At 39.2% G+C, this 21120-nt stretch overlaps 1 protein-coding gene across 14 annotated transcripts in view; it reads left to right on the top strand.

The window, feature by feature from the left end:
- Positions 1 to 2185: 2185 nt before the first annotated feature.
- HUWE1 (HECT, UBA and WWE domain containing E3 ubiquitin protein ligase 1) overlaps positions 2186 to 21120 on the top strand; it is a 171255-nt gene continuing 152320 nt past the window's right edge. For 10 of the 14 annotated variants that reach the window (XM_047714759.1, XM_047714755.1, XM_047714767.1 and 7 more), the window contains exons 1-2: positions 4762 to 4960; positions 8310 to 8444. The gene's annotated coding sequence lies outside the window, so the exon portion shown is untranslated. Of the gene's footprint in view, positions 2312 to 2510; positions 2619 to 2643; positions 2725 to 4761; positions 4961 to 5049; positions 5197 to 8309; positions 8445 to 21120 lie in introns of those variants that run through there. The other 4 variants (XM_047714756.1, XM_047714760.1, XM_047714757.1 and 1 more) reach the window with 4 other exon arrangements.

Consider the following 21120-nt stretch of genomic DNA (forward strand, 5'->3'; position numbering starts at 1 on the left):
AAAGCAATTAACAGAACAGCACATAAAATAGGATGCCCTTTATATCTTTAAAAAGTAAACAACACAAAATGTTATGTATTTCTATATGAGTGTGTGAATGTAAGAGGAACTTTAAATGCATCTGTGGTGTTTTTGCAAAAATGTACTCATTTGTGTGTAATTAGGAAAACCTTTTTAAAATGAAAAAAAGAAGAAAAACAAAGCTAATTACATGTTAAAGAAATGAATGTTTCATGTTGCCATTAAAATGATGTTATAAAATGTTATAGACAAATATTTATTACATGGCAAATATTTACAAGGTTAGATAAGATTTTTGTTTAAAACTATAAATACTATATAATGCATTAGAAAAGGCATTATTAGTGTTTCTAAGTGGTGGGATTACAAGTTTTTTATCTTTTGGTATTTTCCTTATGCTTTCATATATTTTCTGAATATTCTACAATAAGAAATAGAAGTGTGTGTGTGTGTGTGTGTGTGTGTGTGTGCGCGCGCGCGCGCGCGTGTCTGTACGGGGATGTTGGTTGGAATTAAGACTATAAAAGGAGTGGAATTGGCAAGTAAACTGAAGACTCCTACAGATTGAAATTATAATGAAGATTGTGGGGTATGTGGGATTTTAGAATTAGGAGTTGAAAAACTAGACATCATGGGGCCTAGGAATTAACAGTAGAAATGTAGGGGTTAGGACTAGGTATAGAGCCAATAGATTATTAGAACTAATGCAGATGCTGTGAGAGATTAGAATTAGAGTCAAACGGCTTACTAAATTAAAAAGGTTTTTTTGAAGATTTTATTTATTTGTCAGAGAGAGAGCACAAGCAGGGGGAGCAGCAGGCAGAGCAGGCAGAGGGAGAAGCAGGCTCCGGGCTGAGCAGGGAGCCGGATGCGGGGCGCGATCCCAGCACCCTGGGATCATGACCTGAGCAGAAGGCAGACCCTTAATCAACTGAGCCACCCAGGTGTCCCTAAAAAGTTTTTTGAAGACTGTAATAGCACTATTGGTGAAGATATTAGAATATCCAAATAAACTGGAATTTTTATATATTTCTGATGGGACTGAATATTGTTCAGTCTATTCTGGAAAACCTGTCATGTACTTTTTTGGGAGGAATGACATTTTGACCCTATCTTTTCCATTTCTACAAATTTCTTGAGAGACATCTTAGAAATATGCATATGTATATTTACATCAAAGTTCATGTCTCTATTTCTTTTAATAAAAAAAAAAGTCCTAAACATGGGATCTTGGTTAAATAATTAACATTAATGGAGTAACAGTCACTCATTAAAAATAGCACTGTAAAAATACGGATCAATCTCTCTCAAAAGGGGCCTCCATAAAGCCGAGCTCATACACAAAATTTTTGTGTAAATATATATTTGGCGGGCAGTGGATCCATTCATCAGATACTCATTTCGGGGCATGAACCACTGTTCTATAAGGTTAGAATTAAAACTGGAATTACAGTTTTTATTTCTTCTACGTCTCAAGAGTATTTTGGAAGTGCTTTTGTGTATATACTTAAAAATACTGAGTTAATACATGCTTTTCTGAAAAAACAAAACAAACAAAAAACCAAACTCAAACCTTATCGAAAGTTGCAATTCAAAGCTCCCCTCTCCTCTCACCCTCTAACCTCATTCTGCAACCCAGATGAAGCATGGTTAATAGGGGTATCTCCTATAAAATTCTTTTTATTCCTATGCATTCACAGGTGCAAATCCTCTATAAACTCTGCCAATCGCACTACCACCCCAAATAATACCAAGAAGAACAATAAAGAGAATGTTTATTGAGAGCTTACTATGTGCCTGGAGTAAGTGTTCTAAGGGTTTGCCGGGGGGATTCACTGTAGTGGGCGTCCCCGTCGTCTCCAGCCCTCCGCACCGTGTCCCTGCTTGCCCTCTTGCCCCCTATTCTTCACAAGGCAGCTGGAGAGATTAATTTTTAAACGTAAATCAAATCAAATCACGTCACCCTTCAGTGGCTCCCATCGTGCCACGAATCAAATCCAATTCCTTAGCGACCCTACTATCCTCTACCGGTTGGGTTTGTTGGACCGCGAAGAGCTCAGGCGCAGTCCCCTAAAGGGGACTCTGCTCCACCGCGGAGGGAGTGCCCTCTGGAGGGGCAGGGGCGGGGCTTCTCAAGCGAGGGGGTGGAGCCTCAGATCGGGTGTGGGGAGAGCCGGAGGGGTAGGTTTTCCGCGGAGGGCGAGCGAGGGGAGCAGGGCTGAAGCGGGGCTGAAGCAGGGCCGCGGAGCCGGCACGCTTCTGCGGGCCCCGCGGAGCTACTGCCACCGAGGTGAGCGTCTTCCCCCGGGTTGGGGGGCGCGCTCTGCTCACAAGGCCGTTCTCTGCTCCTTGCGGAGGGTTGTTCCCACGGGACCCTGCGCGGAGTGGCGGAGGTGGCGGCCTTGGGGAGCCAGCCAGAGAGGCTGGTGAAGGAGCCCAGTGGCCTGCCCCAACCCCCCCTCAACCCCGCCTTCTCTCCCCTCCCCCAGGCCTCAGCCGGCGCCAGCAGAAAGCTAGCTGCATCCTCTGGGGCAGCCGGGCAGCGGCAGGCAGCGCGGCGGGAGAGCGGCTGACAGTGCTGACAGTGGGGATGCGAGGTACCGGCATTAGTCGTGGCCAAGTGGCCCTAGAGAGGGAGTAGAGGCCGGGCCTTTGGCGTTTCTCTCACAGGCTCTCGGAAGGCGGCCTCGGAGGAGGGGGAAGGTGAGGGGCCGGCAGGCAGGCTTCGCGGGTAACTACTAGGTGTTGTATATGTATGTTTTGGTATCTAAATGGTACTACACACACACACACACACACACACACACGCACATTCATTTCGACTAATTGCTTTTTAAAAACTTAATATGTCTTGTAGATCTTCCTATATCAGGGAATCTAAATTTATCTCATTTGTAAACAGCTGCATTGTACGATTGTACTACAGTTTATTTAACCATTTCCCGATTGATGTACATTAGCCTGTTTCCCTTTGAAGGGGGGAGGGGGCTATTACAAGCAATGCTATAATGAATGGGTTTGTATATATACGTTTCATGCACATGTATGAGTATTTCCGTAGGAGAAATTCTTAGAAGAGTAATCGCTACTCAAAGTGTATATGCATTTGGAATTTTGATAGATTTGTCCAAATTGCCTTCGCAAAAGGCTATACTGTTTTACACTCTCCAATGTTGTGCAACATTGCCCATTTTTCCACAGTTGTGCCAACATGAATAATTATCAATCTTTGTAATTTGGGCCAATTTGGAGCGCAAAAAATGGTATGTCATTGTTTTCATTTGCATTTTTCTGATTACCAGTGAAATTGAACATACTTTTTATTTGTCGGATTACAAAAGTAGGCAAATATCAAATATCTATAAGCGATAAGCATTTCAAAAATTTAATATAATAACCCCATTCGCAGTAGCAAGAAAAATGAAAAACAAAAACCCTAGAAGTAAACTACAAAACTTTATTGAGATATATAATAAAAGAATGTTTGCATACACGGAGAAGGGATACCATGCTTCTTGATAAAAAGGCTCAATTTTGTAGTGATGCCCATTTTTCCTATGTCGATTTATACAATTGATGGAATGTCAATAAATATGCCAAGTTTTTGGAACTTAATGTGATTCTAAAGTTTATCCAGAAAAAAGATGGCTAAGAATAACCGAGAAAATATTTTAAAAGATAAGATGGGGGTATTTGTACTACCATCTATTAAAATGCACTCCAAAGGAACAATATTTAAATGAGAATGGACAGAACAATGCATTTGAATAGAAAAACCCACAAATCGAGCCAGATTGGATCCAAGATTTATTGGAGAAACATTGTTGGCTAGACGTGGAAAAACTGCCATATTAAAAACTGCAAGCACGCACCCCCCCCCCCCCAGCTTGAATTTTCCTTTGAGGGCAGACTCCTTTGTTTGGCGAAAACCACTTTATGATCTTTTGATTATGCCAAGGTAAAGCGTCCGGAGTTAAAAATTAGTGGCTTTAGTGCTGGAACTAACGATATGAGCATTTCGTTACGTTAAGATGGATTCAGGTTAGCCTGCAGTGCGGCGAGGGAAAGAGTCAGGATATTATGTCTTAAAAAAAATTTTCCCCGATCTAATGGGCCAAAAATGTTATGTCATTGTTTTCATTTGCATTTGCGAGCTTTTTGTGAGACTGAACGTCTTTTATGTGTTAGTCCAGGATAATATGTGATTACTGGAGGCAGGTAACAATGGGGGACCCATTGCTCCTCTTCCAGAATGGAGTTTGGCTAATTGGTACAGCTCTGCCCGGAAGCGTGAGAATAAACAGGTTGACTTTTTAAATTTTCCTCAAGCACTAGGCTCTAGACACCTTAGATCGGGGGCGGAGGCAGTTTTCAGGACATGGCCGAGATTTGGCGCTGAGCTGTGTCATCGCGAGGTTTGGCAGCCAGCTCCGCAGTGGGTCGGAAACCTCGTGGTAGGCGAGATCCCTGCAGGACGGGAGGTTCCTCCCTTCCCCCGAAAAACTCCCAGTCATTTTCATTGAAACCCCGCCTCTCTCCTTTTTAGGAGCGTGCGCTAGGTCTCGCGAGATCTCGTGTTTCCTAAAGGCGAGGCGCGGGCGGCATCCTGCGGCGAATTCGAAGGTCTCGCAGAGTCTAAAGCGTAATATCGCGGTAGTTTTCCCGGCGCATGCGGGAGCCGGCAGCGGCAGGTTGGCTCCGCCCCTCAGTGCTTCGTGAGGTTGTGCGTCATTTGCTTTTCGCTTCGCGTAGGGTGAGAGCGGATCCGTAGCGACTTCGGCTTTGGTGGGAGGAGGGGTCTGGGAAGGGCTGGGCTCAGGCTTTTCCCGTCCGGTAAGAGGTTCTCGCGGGATCGCGCGGAGGCGGCCGTGGTTCAGCTACGGACTGCAGCAGCCGCGGAGGCTGCAGCAGCGTCTTCGGCTCGTGCTGTTCTTAGCCGGTGAGTTCTCGCGCGAGCGGGGTTACGTCCTCGTGGGATCCGTTGGAGGTGGCGGAGGTAGCTTGGGGTGGGGGGGGGCAGTGACTAGGGTCGGTCCGCCTGCTGTTAAGATGGCGGCGGAAGCTGATGTCTGTCCGGCCAGGACCGGAGACTGAGGTGTTGGCTATCCGCGTTTGTGACGCTTCCCAAGCACCCGACGTTAAGGAGGTGACTGTTGGCGAAACACCGAGGTGCTGGTAAGCCGAACCTGAGGCAAAGACCACGCCGTCTCTGTGCGAGGCGACACCATTTCCCGGGCCTCCGTCGCGTGTGGGCCCGCCTTTGCCCCACCAATCGGTCAACGCCTCCGTTGTTGCCACCGCAGTGGGCGGGTTGGGAAGGGTGGGGGGCGGGAGTCCTGGAGTGAGTTAGAGAGTGGGGCTGGGGGTTAGATTGGGCGGTGGGGGAAAGGGGACCAATCAATGACGACTGGCTGTCTCCCTACTACCTTTTTTCAGGCCTGCCTCTGTTCTCCGCCCCTTCCGCGGCCCAAATGAATCTCCTAATTTTTCTTGAGTTGAGGTGGGCTCCAGTTTTCCAACTGCTTTGGTCTTTTAACTAAGATTTGGGGGTCACGCTTCGGTGTCTCTGACGTACTCCTCCCCCTTTCCCCCTAATTCTGACTTCATCCACATGGATATTTAATGCTCGTATTTAATAAGAGGAGACAAAGCTTTTCCCTGTCACCCCCTCCCCAGCCCTACTAAGGAAGAGCTTAGTCTAAGCCCCTTAACCAGGACTGTCTCCCTCTTCTATTGGTCCCCTTGACGCAAGATTTGAGTAGAGCCTTTCACGTTCCGTGCATTTACTCCATCTTTGTGGATGGAATTATATGGTAGCCTTCCATTTCCTCGGGTCTTCATGCTTGTATGACCCTGATTCGAGTACAGGACTGATTTCTGCAACTTTGCAGACTGCTCGACCACTCTTAGATGGAACAGTGAATGGGTTGGTGGCTGATGATTGCAGACCTCTTGTTCTTGGGGCTCGTAGCCTTCCCTTCCTCATAACACCCCTCCTCAAAAAAAAAAATAGTAAAGAAAAGGCTGTAGAAGATAATCCTCCAGTAAACCAACTTTTTGTCCTTCTCTGTCCCCTGCCATCCCTCTTTGCAAGCTCGGGAACCTCCCCTTTTCCCTGCCTTGCTCTGAGTTCTTGAGTCCTCTAGGTCTGTGGACCTCTGTCTTTGCTACTAACCATCTCTTAACATGCGTCTCATTTAATTATCTTCCCACCCCCGTGTTCTTTTTTCAAGAGTTGAATCCGCTAGAGAAAAGATACCCTCCTGTCAGGCTCCACTACATTTCCCCTCCTCCATGTGCTAGAAAATAAAATAGCTTTGATTATCTTCTGACCCTCAATCATTGCCCTGTTCTACTTTTTTCTCTTCCCTTCCCCCATTCCACCATTACTATAGATGATTCCCTATCATTTGTTTTCTTTGTAGATTGCATGTCGGCATTGTTTTCTGTTAACCCCAATGTTGAGTAGATTGAGGAGACCTCAACATTCTCCATTCAAGGGAGGCACCCTGGTATGGTGGAAATAACTGTGCTTTGTGTTCACGTCGAACTTTGTGACTTTGGGCAAATTTTCAGATTCTCAGTTTTTTCATCTGTATAATAGTAACAATTACAGTTACTAGAATTCGACAATTTGTAAAGTGCCCAGCTTATGGTAGGCACACAATAAATTGTGGTTACTTTTTCTAGGTGTGAGAATAGGTTGGAAGACTGATCTGTGTCATATGATAGTTTTATGATCTGGAAAAGAATAAGATTTTGTATTCCTCTAATTGTACGTTTTCAGTATATTTCTAGGCCAGCCCTGTCATTTTTGTAGTTTTTTCCTACTAATGGGCCAAATTATTTATTTCCCGTGGTTCTTGGTGTTTGATTGTGATTTCCACCTGTCTTAATCTACTAGTCTAGGAATTTCAGTGCAAAGTCACTAGCTTGAAATAACCACTGGCCATAAGGTTCCTGTCAAGAACCACACCCAGGTGTTCTGCCTTTTAGAAGGAATGCCTCATCCCTTGCCTAGTCTCTCTTTCCACTGCTTCAAAAAGAGTTTGTTCTGTTATTCACTCAAAGATGAAATTTGTTGCTGTGCTTTTCACAGTAATCAAGGGAACTTCTGCCGGCTAGTTTTCAAGTGTTCATACTGCTTTTCCCCAGCTTCCTTTCTTTGGTTCCTCAGATCAGTGTGGGGATCTGCTATTTGGCTATACCTACACAGGGTAATCTTATCTGAGAGAATTTAGGAAAGTTGTTTGGAATACCAAGCTTATTTCCCATAATGAATTACTACCAGTTCTTTAATGCACTACCTCCTGTTGTGTTTTGCCATTTTATATTTTCCAGCATTCTTTTTAAATAGAAGTGAGTGTATTCAATTTGGAGGTAGTTTTTCTTACTGTTAATATTTTGATTAGACCAATATTAAACTGAACACTTTTATCTATTACTCTTACCTTGGCCAGGTGATGGGGCTTGAAATAGGAATATGATGTTGAAAAGTTTATGTAGGATTAAAGATCTACCATGGGAAACCATCTGGTAATTAACTATGTAGACACTAGTTTTGAGCTTTAGGGTTTGCTTTGTTCAATTTGAAGTGCTTTGGAGGTAATAGAATATTCCCTTTTTCATTGGAGGACAGGAGATCACTTTCTGTTTTGAGATACTGCCTTGGAGTTTTTTACAGTGGGTCAAGCAATGAATCAGTAATTAACTAAACCTTAATTTGATTCTTGTCATTCAGGACTAGAATAAATCTGGAAATAAATAAATAAATCTAGGTGTGACCTAAAAGGTTTAATTTATTCTAGTAGATCTCTAAGGAGAGAGAGAGGAAGGAGTGGCAATAGCAGTCAAAAGCTTTGTCTAAGCTTCAGTGATAAAGTTCAACCTGAGTTTCCCAGGTGTTTATCAGTTGTCTCCCAGTATGCCCAAAAAGCATGTGTGAAGGTGAAGAGTAGTTTTTATGAGTGCAGATTTTTTTCCCACAAGAAAATAATAAATTTAACATTGCCTTAGTATCAGTTTATAGTGAGGATATAAAATTGTAATTACTATCCCCTATCATTTCATTTGGGTTGAGGACTGAGTTGAGTCTTCAGGGGTGTTGGCTGTCGGTTCTGAATTCTTGTTACTGCTTAAAGCAGGTCCTTAAAAATAAAAATTGATATGTGTGGGCTATTGCTTAAGAAATAATAACTGTGATCATGTTTGAACATTAATATAATGGTTAACTCCCCTACACTCTAATAAATGTGTTATCTCTTTCCCCCCACCCTTTTTTTTGGTAGGTCCTCCAGTAGTCTGACCCGAGTGGGTTAGTACTCCAGAGGAACTAGCAGACCAACTTGGTCAGAAGGTTCAGGAAGCTGTTGGAGAAGTTTGGGATTTCCCACCAGGATGAGTATGATTGGCTGTGATTTTAGGTTAGTTTTTGTAGATCTTTGGGTAGTATTTGTATTTTACTTCATGGAATGGAGGTGGGGGGTATATATTTCCATTCTGTAATTGAGCTACTTTGGTTTCTTTGATTGTTTGGATCTGATGTGGCATTGGCTGCTTCTCTTGTTATTGTTTAAATGAAGTCCATCTGTGTGTGATTTTTAAATCACTTAAAGCTCCATTCAAAAAAATAAAGTTGTAAGATACTTTGTCTAATCAATTCTTTATCAAAGAGTTATGAAAAATCAAACATACAGAAATCAGGTAGTATAATGATCCCCCTGTGTATCTATCACCAGTTTTAACAGTTACCAGCTTGTAGCCATTCTGCTTCATCTGTACTTCTACCTACTGTCCCCATCTATTATTTTGAAATAAATCCCTACTGTCATATTTTTACTTGCAAAATATTTACATGCCTGAAAGAGAAGGGCTCTTTTAACATAACCTCAAAAACCATTATCACAACTCAAAAAATTAACAGTGATTTTTGAAGATATCAAATATGAAGCTAATGTGCATATTTTAGTTTGAATTAGTCCAAAGAAAATCCATTTATCACAAAGTTTGAATTAGTCCAAAGAAAATCCATTTATCACAAAGGTGGAGATGTATATTTCTTAAATCTACTTTAATCTGCAGGCTCTCTACCTTTTTTTCTTCTGATTTTTTGAAGAAATTGTTGTGCAATTTCCCTCACATTTGGTGATTGTATCCCAGCAGTGGTATCTAACACGTTCTTAGTAAGTTAAAGACCTTGGAGGACCCCCATTATAATGGAACAAAAGCAGTAATCCCCTGTATCCTAGTTGGAGTTGATACTGCTGGCCTAGGCACTATCCCAAAATAACTAGTCATGGATTCCCTTTTCTGTGGCAGAGTCTGATTTAATTGATACCTGACCTTGGTTCCATGTCTTGGCCCTGCTTACTGCTCCACATGAAAAGTAGGCCTCCTTATGGAAGAAGCTAATGTTTCCTAGATAATGACCTAAGTGTGCCTTTGGGATTTTTCATGGTTTCAATTTCCTTAGGTGGTTTAGTTATTTTTATACTATCTTACAATGTTGCTTTTTATTCTTTTGATGTTGGTATCTCCGCTGCTCTGACCCATAACTTCTAAGCTGTTAAGCCTTAGTGATGAGTTCTTTGGCTATAATAATAGTTTTTGAAATGGCAGTACTAACCAGTTTTTGAGAGCTTCTGCTTGCATCCTGATTTTCAGCTATTAATATGCAAACATAGTTTTTCTGTTGTTAGTTTTCATTTTATTTCTTTTGGAAATGGTGATCGACAGCACAAAGTCCTTTAAACTGTTCATTTCTTTCCAGGTGTAGAATTGGTTATCTTGGAATCTACTGTGTGTCCCTTGCATAGTCAAAACCTGGGGATGGAAGTTGGACATAAGCACAAATATGGGCAGAGAAAGGCCACTTGAGCCTACCTATAAAATGAGAGTAATTCCAAGTTGAAGGGCAGAGAGGGTAGAGATCATGAATGAAAGTTTTTGAGGTATTTAGATAAAAATATGATTTTGAATCACCAGTGCTATGGATCATGAGTTCAGGCTTTTCAGTTCTTTATTCATTATGGAGAAATCAGATCGCTAGTTGAAAAGTGACTGTTTAAAGAAGTGACTTTTTGGGAATTCCAGTGAAGTCCATTCATTTAACAAAAAAAATTTTGAGTGTGTTGGATATCATGGGTAGATATTTACTCCTGTCTTCGGTTTTCTGTAGTTATTAGAAGTTTGAACAAGGTCACTTACACCTTCTAAGCCAGAGTTTTGAATCTGGGATAACTAGATTTTTGGAACAGAGTTTTATGCAGTAGGCATTTCAATATTTGAATTGTTTCCAGGGTTCTTAATAGCTACAAGTTTATAATGGAAATGCTGTTGGTTTTTTCTCTTTTGTTGTGTTTTCAGCCATGGGTTCAAAGTATTGTTGAAATACCAAACTTGGTTGCTTTGAAAATGTTTGCCCTTCACATTCCGGGTTACCTTTCCTGCTGTTAAATTGTTAAAATTTGCTGTGTAGCCATAACCATATTGGGCTGCTTTACAGTGGTCTCACTATCTATAAGGTTGATAGTCCCAAGTGCTTGGGCTCTGGGTGTTTTGCTGTATTGTTCTCTGACTTGTTTCCTCAATGACTGGTTACCAGATGTTTATATGTTAATGTCAGGGATAATTCAGCTCAGAAGATTCTTTGGAAGCTCTCTCATTTGATGTGTCATAGGGGTTGAGTTGCTAAAACTTGATGTACTTGTTAACCAGCTTGGTCTTCTGGTTATAGAAATGTTTTCAGATAGTGTGAAAGAGTGGCTCTCTGTGACTAAAACAACTGTAGGTTTTGTTTTGGCTGTTAATATTGAACATTTTCACATTTTAGTGCCCTTAAAAAGTTTTTATCATTTGGCTTTAAAAATTACAGTGGTGACCTGGATTGATCCCAGGATGTGATTTTATAGAAAGTTGGGATTTGTTTTAGGTTCTTAATGAATATTATAAGATCAGTATTGTAGATGATTCAGCCTGGATTGCTGATTGGACTAGAGGAATGTGAAAGTTCTTTTTCAAACCCTAGATTCTGACTGTACAGTGACTAAAAGGGACTAGGAGTAGGGAGATTCAAATTATTCTGGAATGACCTTGTAGTATAATCATTTAGATTTTAAAGATTGGTAAATGTGAACATAACTGCCGTGAATTTATGTGCCATCTTTAGCATAATCCAGATTTTAAATCCTTATAATTAGATATCTGAGATAATTGCTCTGGAAATACTGGGATATATTGTATTTGATGGCTGCTTATGTTTTGGAATGCTTTTGGAAGATTGCTTTTTTTTTTAAGATTTTATTTATTTATTTGACAGAGATCACAAGCTGGCAGAGAGAGAGAGGAGGAAGCAGGCTCCCTGCTGAGCAGAGCGCCCGATGCGGGGGGGGGGGGGGGGGGGGGGGGGGGGCTTGATCCCAGGATTCTGGGATCATGACCTGAGCCGAAGGCAGAGGCTTTAACCCACTGAGCCACCCAGGCGCCCCTGGAAGATTGCTTTTTTAATGATAACATTATTTGCTGTGATTATTTGCCTGTGTTTTTAGTGAGACATATTTCTCCTGGTCTTTGCATTTTTTTCTTCCACTAATTCTTCATTATTGCATTCTGCCAGTTGAGTTCTTGTGGGTGGAAAGATCTTTCAGCATAGTGATTAAGAACATGGACTCTGGAACCAGACTCTCTAGGTTCAAGTTCTTACTTCATTTTTTACCATTTGTCATATTGCACAAATTATTTAATCTCTGTGCCACAGTTCTTAATCTGTAAAATGCTAATAGTATTACCTGCTTCATAGGATTTTGGAGTTTAGCTGAGTTAATGCATATAAAGTGCTTAGAACAGTAGCTCTGAAACTTTTGGGAATGTCAGAATCACCTAGAGGGCTTGCTCAAACAGATTGCTGAGCTCCAACCCCAGAGCTTCCTATCCTATAGGTCTGGGAGGGGCCTGAGAATTTGCATTTCCAGCAAGTTCCTAGGAGATGCAGATGTTGATGGTCTGTTGGAATAGAACAATGCTTTGCAGAGTGTTAACTTTTTTTTTTTTTTCCTGGACTGTTTTCTCAGTCCCTGAGTAAAACACTTCACTTTCCAGTGCTGTTTAGTACTGCTTTGAGATATAAGCAGTTTTGAAATCCCTTGTTGCATTGGTTCTCAAAATGTGGTCCCCAGATCGACAGCAGCAGCAGCAGCATCTGGGAACTTGTCAGAAGTGTAAATTCTTGGGCTCCACCCCAGGCTTTATTTTAAACATGTGTCTTGGCTTAACAGGGGTGTCTTAGACTTTTTAAAAACAGTTTTATTGAGATACAATTCTCATGCCATACGATTTGCCCACTTGAAGCATACATTGATTTTTGATGTGTTCACAGTTGTACAACCATTACCACATCATTTTTAAAACATTTTCATCACCCCTAAAGGAAATCCAGTTCCCATTAATAGTGACTCCCCTTCTCTCTCCCAACCACCCCAGCCTTTGGCAACCACTAATTTATATTTCTATGATTTGCCTAGTCTGGGCATCTCATACAAATAGAATCATACCATACATAAGCGGCTTTAATGTGAATATAGTGTTTTCCTTTTATTGTAACAAATAGAATACAGATAAGGGAAACCACCCATAAACAAGTTTACAGTTTAATAAATTAAGGCAAACACTTTTGTTACCATTACCCAACTCAAGAAATAGGACTTTGCCTGTTAAACCATAAGTCTTTCCATGTGCTCATCCCAGTCACAGCATCTTCCCTCTCCAGAAAGTGTCTACTCTTCTGACTTTATAGTAATCTCTTGTATTGTTCTGGTTTTATCATCCAAGTGTGCACCCCTGAACAGTATAATTTGCTTTGTCTACTTTTTAAAACTTGATGTATTTTAAATACCTGTAACTTCCCTTTCTTTCTTTCTTTTCCTTATACTATATCTGTTGAATAACTTAGGCCGTTTGACCTGTGGAGTTTCCCACAGACTGAATTTGCTTATCGCATACTCAGTACAGTTATTACATGTTTGTCTGGCCTCTGTATTTCCTGCAAATTTACAGTGGATCCAGAGGCTTTTATAAATTCAGGTTCATGTCCTTTGGCAAGAATTGGCGGTGGTGTGTTTATGCACAACATTCATTAAGTTGTAGTGACGTCTTGTATTTTTTTTATATTAACAGCCATTTCTACCTAAAGCTTAGATGGATTAGTTTATTGGAAATATCAAAATGGTGATGTTCTAGCTCTGTCATTTTGTTTTTGTGTATTAGGTGGAATAATTTTATAAGGTTACTCAGTGATATAGTTTGTACAAGAAGGGTGGGATAAATGCTGGATTTTTAATTTTTTTTCTGGCCACTTAATAGTTCTGTCACATTGGGCAAGTTAACCTATCCGTTGTCTCATCTGGGGAAAATGCTTTACTTGTGGGGTTATTGGAGTTAAGTGGGGAAATTTAGGTTGTTAGTATACTCTCTGTGGTCAGCAGATGGTCATTTCTTTAACAAACTATTTCACCTAACCCCTTCAACAGCTCAGAGATGGGCAGTCACGGTGGTGAAATGATGGCCAGTTAGCAAAGCCTATCTGGACCCTTCAGCTCTGTGTTGGGATCATCAGTGGTGGGGAAGAAAGGGGTTTATACTTTGGTCATTTTGGGGCGGCCTTTGTCTGGCCCAAGATAAGTGGGTGTCACCAGAGTAGTTTTTCTCTTTGCCAAGCATTAGGAGTCATGTTCATACCCTCTAAAGGGTCGTATCTACTTCTGTGGTGATGTGTAATACATTGGTTGCCTTGATCTCCTTACATCTACATAGCCCCCTACTGTTCAACTTTGTTCTGTTCAAGGTTCTGCTGTAACCTTAGTAACCTTAACCCATAATGAGTCTTCAGTCATCAGTATCACCCCTGTTAATATACTTGAGTAGCACCGTATCTAGCAGATTAGAAAAGAGGTAAATATTATCCCTTTTAACAGTTTATATATTATCAGAAGTATAACACATGGCACATAGTGCTCAGTAAATTTTAAAGCCATTTTTAAAAAATTAATATGTCTTTTTCCCTCCCATCTTAAGCTCTTTTTAGTTCAGTAACCATTTACTGAGTGTTCTTAAGTTCAAGGAGCTATGGACATAAAATGAATGAGAGTTGGTTTCTTCACTTGAGAAACTCATAGTCCATTTAAGGACTGAGATAATGTTTAAAGTTCCTTAGCATTTTCCTTTATGTTGTCACTTTTCCACTTCTTTGTCCATGTGTGATGTAACCTGTCTGTTGTTTTTCAAAGCTCTCCTTAGCTCTGTATCCCCAGCCTTTGAGATTGCTGATCTGTGTGAAAGTCTGCAGTTGTCTTCTATGAATAGAGGGTAATATCAAGAAAAACCTTTGGGCCAAGGTCGGATTTCAAAGTGGCACATGTGGTTGACACTACAATATCGGTTTATGGTCTTCAGATGGACCTATAAACTGATTTTCAGTCTCTATCCTATTGCTTTAACTGTCTTCCTTTCATCTTCTCCCTCCCCCATCATCGTTCCCCAAGATGTTTGCTACATAAAGATAGAGGGTCCTGTACCCAATTAGTGATTTATAAAGTATGTAAAGAGACAGCTGAACTTCTTATAAACTAGGATTTGTGTGTGCCTCATATTTCATTCTCACCTATGAAATGGTAATCAAAAAGCCTACTTCATATGTTGCTGGGAGCATTAAAGTGAGATGATATATTACTTAAAATGTTTAAATTATACAGTATACTACAAAGTTATGGCCATTGTAATTTACGTAAAATAAGTACTTAATAGCTATGTTACTTGGGGCAAATTATTTCATCACTGAGCTAGTTTCCTCATCCTTTAAATGAAGGTGATGATAACTCATTCTCTCAACAAATATTTGAGGACATACTCAATAATGCCAGATACTGGAAATTCCAAGATAAGCAACTAGGGAGTGGAGGGTAGCATGGTCTACTAGGGGAGGGAGACTTGTAAATCATAGTCAAAGGGATTAGTACAATGAGGAGGAGTGAACAAAATGTGCAATAGAATTTATAGGAGGGCTTCTGCGAATGTAACCCAGAATTTTGTCGGGCTTAAACAAGATACATGAAAAGTACATCATGATCTCAAAAAATGCTTTCTAAAAATGAAGTTAGTTAATGTATCCCAAATGAATCAGTAGCCTCAACCAGTATTTCATTTCTTAACAAGACTTGTGCTTTAGGTGTGTTTATTTCTTTAAGCTGGATTTTATGAGTTCCTCTAGGGTGTTATGTGCTCCTATAATAGGGTATCCTGAAAGTACTACTTGCATCTGAAAGGCTTTTTTTCACCCAGTTTTATAATTTTCTAGTTTCTGTTGCTGAATTAATTTAGGAAAAACTAGAAAATGTGTTCTTATTTTGGGAAAAGATTCCTACTCCCACAAAAATATTCAGTCATCATTAACATTTTGGTTGGTGTGTTCCTGTCTTAATGATAAGAGTAACATCTTAAAAATAAAAGCAGTAGAAAATTAAGGACAGGCTTTTCCCAGAATAGGAACTAAAACTGTCTGGTAACAAGAAAAGATACTCAAACTAAATACTAGAAATGCAAATTAAAATGAGATATTTTTTAACCATTAGATTGGAAAAATTAATTAGGTACAGGTTATGGCAAAAATACAGGGAAGAGTATGGTCTTAGAATACTGCCCACAAGTGGTTTAAGTTAATACAGCTATTTATGTGAAGATATTTGGCAAGCTGTAAGATAGTATGTACTATATGGTGCGACTTATGTATTAAAAACTAGGGTAAACTGATTTTTTGGAAGGAGTGGTCAAGAGGAACTTTTGCTTTTTCTGTAATTGCATTTCTTTTTCTGAGAAACTTAAAACACACTAAAGAATACAGAGAATAATAAAACAAAACCCTTAGCCTACCCCCCCCCCATGAACTGATAACTTTAACATTTATTTTTGCCTCCAATCTTTTAGTGGAGGGGGTATGATATGAGGGGAAATTCTTAAGTACTTTAACTCGGTATTCCCCTTCCCACTGCAATCTTTACCATGAATTGCTTGAATTTTCATATTGTGAGAATGGTATAAATTACTCATGTAAGTAGAAATTTAAAAACTGTGATGTTCACACAGCAATTTATTACTTATGTGGAATTGTTTACATACTTATTTAGTTTGTAAAATCATTTAATAAGAATGCTTTGGGAGTGGGCCTTTAGTCATTTGTTCATTTTATTGTAGTTCTCGTTTGAAAATGTTTTCCTGACTTTAAGTAATGTTTCTCAGGATTATAGCAGTATATATGGTTTATTGTTGAAAACATACACAAATAAGCACAGAAATCTCCTGCCATTCAGATAAATACTGTTAGTATGCTGGTACACAATATATTCTTCCAAGGCTTTTCTTTATCCCTGTGTAGCATAAGCATACTTTTTCTCCCCAAAACTTTACTCTTTAAAAAGGTAATTCATAACCTTCCCTCCAACTTTTTATTGTGAAAATTTTCAAACATAAAAATGCTGAAAGAATAGCACATTGAGCATCTGTATATCACTGGCTATATCCAATAATAGTTAAAATTTGCCATATTTGATTTATGTGTACATATATGTGTTTAATTTTTCTGAAGCATATGAAGTAACAGTGACATTTCATCTTTAAAAAAAGTGACATTTCATCCTTAAGTCCTTCAGCCTGCATGTCTTAATAAGGACCTACAATATCTACAATACTGTTTATCACACCTAGGAAATTTGTTTTTTACCTTAATATCTAAATAGCTAGTCCATAGTCACATTTCCTCAGTTGTCCCTAAATTGTCTTTTTTTTAAAGCTGCTTCTCCAAACCAATATAAAAAATGGTATTTTTAAATTGTTGTTACCACTTTATTGATCTCTGTTCTCTGTCATAATGTATTATGACAACATAATACTTCTCATGGCTGTATTATTTTCTGTGGTGTACATGATTTATCATTTATTAACCAGTTTCCTATTTTCAGACCTATAAGTCCTAGTTTTCCATGATTTTTAAAGAATGCTTCCTAACACACAGTAGGCCATTTGGTAAGTAAGTATTGAATAAAGGAAAGAAGCTTAAGAACATCTGAATGAGACGTCTTTGTGACATTATGTTTACTTCCTTAAGAAATTTCTAGAACTGGAATGCAAAAATATAAAAGGCTTTGAATACTTATTATCAAATTGCCCTTTACAAGGACTGTCCTACATTATTCACAATGGTGAGTGTAGTGTATAATCCATGTTGATTTACAGTATGATAGCACCTCAGGATAAGCCTTGATACATTAGTGTTAGAGAAGAGCTTAAACCTGGACAGATCCAGTATCATTGCTATGGGTGTCTCTCTCCTTACATCTGTATCTACTGCTGTATTTTGTAGGGGTTGGCTTGACTCCTCCAACCTATGGTACCTTGTAGTCTTTTGACCTAATCTGGGGCTCCATTTCCCCCCTACTCACATTTCCTTGAGTGTCTTGGCAAGACCATCCTTAAGAGTATAATCCAGAGGGATGTAGATATCACTTGAAGACAACCTTTTACATAGATCTTACATAGATTTTTGCTTTTTAAAAGTAAAGTCAGACTGCCTGCATAGTTAATTCAAATCTCTACCTCTAGCAAAACAAATGACCAGTGTCTTTAAGATGGCACTCTTCTCCATGTCCAGCATAAGAGCTGAATGAGTCTGTATTTGATATTACCGTATCAAATTCCTTTTACTTTATAGGCCTGGATTAGGGGAAATGATTTGTCCAAGATAACAAAGGTTGCTAGTTAGTGGTAGAGTTGGGCATTGAATCCAGGTTAACCTAGTCCAGTATTTTCAGTATGCTGTACTATAATCTGTTTCTAAATGTGCCAGCAGATGTCACCCATAGAAGCACAGAATAAGAAAGCTACCCCCCAAAATGGGGAAATTTTAGGGGAGTAGAAAAGCAAATGAGAAGTCCCCCCAAAAAAGCCCTTTTGACTATGGCTGTTACTTTTCACCATGGGGTCAATTTTGAGCTCTTTCATGGGACATTTCAATTTGGCCATGTGTTTTTGTGCATATTTATGGATGCCATAAGCCTGTAGCTAGGACTGAATTTCCTGTTCATAAAACTTTGAAATTAAAGTGTTGTTCTATAAACCCATCTTTTTTTTCCCCTGAGCCTATCTATATATCCCTTTTCAGTTGTTTTAAATTATGGAAGTGTTTCCTGTTAAAGATTCAAACAAAATAAACATTTTAGTTAAAAATTAGTCTCTCCCCTCCCCAGATGATAGTCTTGTTTTATTGATACCACATTTCAAAAGTCTGTTGACAGTTTGTATATATTCTTTATCTTTTAGCATTTACATACTGTGCTTCTCCGTTTATGTCCTATGTATATTTTTATATGTTAAAACATATAGCTCAACTCCATTCTTTTTAATGGTGCTTTGCATTTCAAAGCATGGATCTCCTATAATTTAATCATTCCCTATTTGTTGATCCTTAGAAGTAGAGTTCTTTCTGGGTCAAAGGGTGGTACCATTTAAATTTTTGATGGATACTGCCAAAGCGACCTCCAGAAAGGCTATATTGAATTGCCATTCACACCAGCAGTGTCTGTCAGTGCCCTTTTCTCTACCTATATCTGCCAATACAAGATAATCTTTTCAATTTTAACCAGTCTGATGAATGAGAAATAGCATCTCCTTGCTTTGACTGGAATTTTTGTATTATTAAAGAGGATGAGCAAATGTTAGTATCTTCTGCAGATTGCAAGTTTGTGGTCTTTTACTTGGTTTTCAATCAGCTTATTTGTCTTACTGAGTTTTGGGAGTTGTTTGTATATTAGAAATACCAACTCTTTCTGTATCCTTTTAAAAGTATTTTCTGTGTTTATGGTTTGGAATTTTTGTGTAGCCAAATCTTCCCTTTTTCTTTCCTTTATGGTTTCTAGGTTCTGTATCTTTCTTGGAAGATCTTTTCTTTAACAAGATTACAAGAATATTTATCTGCATTATTTTCAAATACTTTTATAGTTTAGCTTTTTATGTTTAAGTAATGGTGTGAAGTAGGTGTGTGCTTTTATTTTTGTCCAGATGGTTAACCAGTAGTCCTGTTTTGGGAAAGACTATTTGATTTTTAAACATAAGATCAGCTTAAAACTGAATTATTTGGAAAAATGTAGTTTGTTAAAACAAAAGTTGGAATTTGTGCCAAGTAGAAAACAGACTTGGTTACTTTTTGGTCTTTAGTTTTTGAGAATAATTCCAGTTGTTCACGTTTAATACTTAACATTTGTCTTGAACTGGAGGCAAAGTGTTAGAGACAGTGCTTTGAGAGATTTTAGTTCTTTTATTTTCATTTTACATGTTTGAAGCTCAGATTGTCCTAAGGTCACAAAGTCAGTTGGTGGCAGGGAACTAGAGTACCTATGCATACTGTTCTTTCATTTTCAGCAAACATCTTTAATGTTATAGATATAAATGTTTTAAAGGTGCAGATTGTTCACATTGTTTAGTTTATTTAAAGAACATTGGAAATGAGTATGTGCCAAGCTGTGTGTGTGTGGTGCTGTTAAATTTATAGAGCCAGTTTTGTCTATATGTTGGGACATACTTTTTTGTAAAAGCATTGTTTTAAAATTTTCTTGTCAATGAATTAATTTTAGCCTCATAATAAACCTGTGAAGTTGGAGTTATTTCATGTTGAAAGGAATTTGCTGCCATGCTGATAATTGCCGTAATTACTACTGTTATTTAAATCATGTAGAAGAATCTTGGTGTCTCTGTATTCCAGATTCATTTGAACCAGCTCAGAATAGCTCAGATACACTTAAAATCTCTGATTCTTAAGTTGTATGGCCCAGACAGTATTTAGTGGCCTGTTTAACCTTTGGAGAACTATAACTTACTTGAGGAGGAGATCTAGAACTTCCCGGTCTCATCATCAAAGTTGAGTTTGACTTTTTGGTTCATGTCATTACTTAAAGCTAACAGTTTCTTTTTTTTTTTTTTTTTTATGCATCTTTAATTGTTCTTTTTTTTTTAAGATTTTATTTATTTATTTGACAGAGAGAGATCACAAGTAGATGGAGAGGCAGGCAGAGAGAGAGAGAGGGAAGCAGGATCTCCGCTGAGCAGAGAACCCGATGTGGGACTCGATCCCAGGACCCTGAGATCATGACCTGAGCCGAAGGCAGCGGCTTAACCCACTGAGCCACCCAGGCGCCCTTAAAGCTAACAGTTTCAATACATGCTTTATGTTCTTTCATATGCAGATAACATGTAGAAAGTTTGAAAAGACCAGCTCTTGTTTGCTTTTGGGGTGTGTGTGTGTGTGTGTGTGTGTGTGTGTGTGTGTAAAATATCCGGCATAAGAATGCTGCCCTTAAATTAATCTGGAGCTAAAAGAAATAGAACAAATAATAATATGGCTTACTCATTGCCAGACACAGTCCCTTGAGGTGGACTGTGTTTATTTATGGAGGTTACTGACTCAGTGAGGCATAGTAACTTGTCTAAGATTATACAGCTAATAAATGGAATTTAAGCCCATTTGCGTCCCAACTCCTAAGCCTTTCCACTATGCTGTTGTCCTCTGCTTCATTTTGACTTTCTTCCAGTTGTATTCCTTAATCTCTGCCTTTAAAATAAATTATCCACAATATACGGTGCAAGTAAATACATTACTAAGGTCTCTTATCTTCTCCCCATACAGATATATCTTTCGTCAGAATATTTTAAGGCATTAAAACCTAGCTTTTAGGGTGCCTGGGTGGCTCAGTGGTTAAGCGTCTGCCTTCAGCTCAGGTCGTGATCCTAAGGTCCTGGGATTGAGCCCCACATTGGGCTTCCTGCTTGGTGGGAAGCCTCCTTCCCCTTCTCCCATTCTCCCTGTTTGTGTTCCCTCTCTCGCTGTCTCTCTCTCTCTGGCAAATAAATAAAATCTTTTAAAAAGAAACTAGCTTTTATTTAGAAATACACTTAATCTAGGCTTTTTATAGAAGGTTTGGGCCTTTTCTGCCTTTCTTCGGGATACGGACTAGAGGATTTTATCCAGGAATACAGGATTCTCTCTCATACAGAGGTTCAATCTTG

This window comes from Lutra lutra, chromosome X, assembly GCF_902655055.1.
Source record: "Lutra lutra chromosome X, mLutLut1.2, whole genome shotgun sequence".
Classification (NCBI taxonomy): Eukaryota; Metazoa; Chordata; class Mammalia; order Carnivora; family Mustelidae; genus Lutra; species Lutra lutra.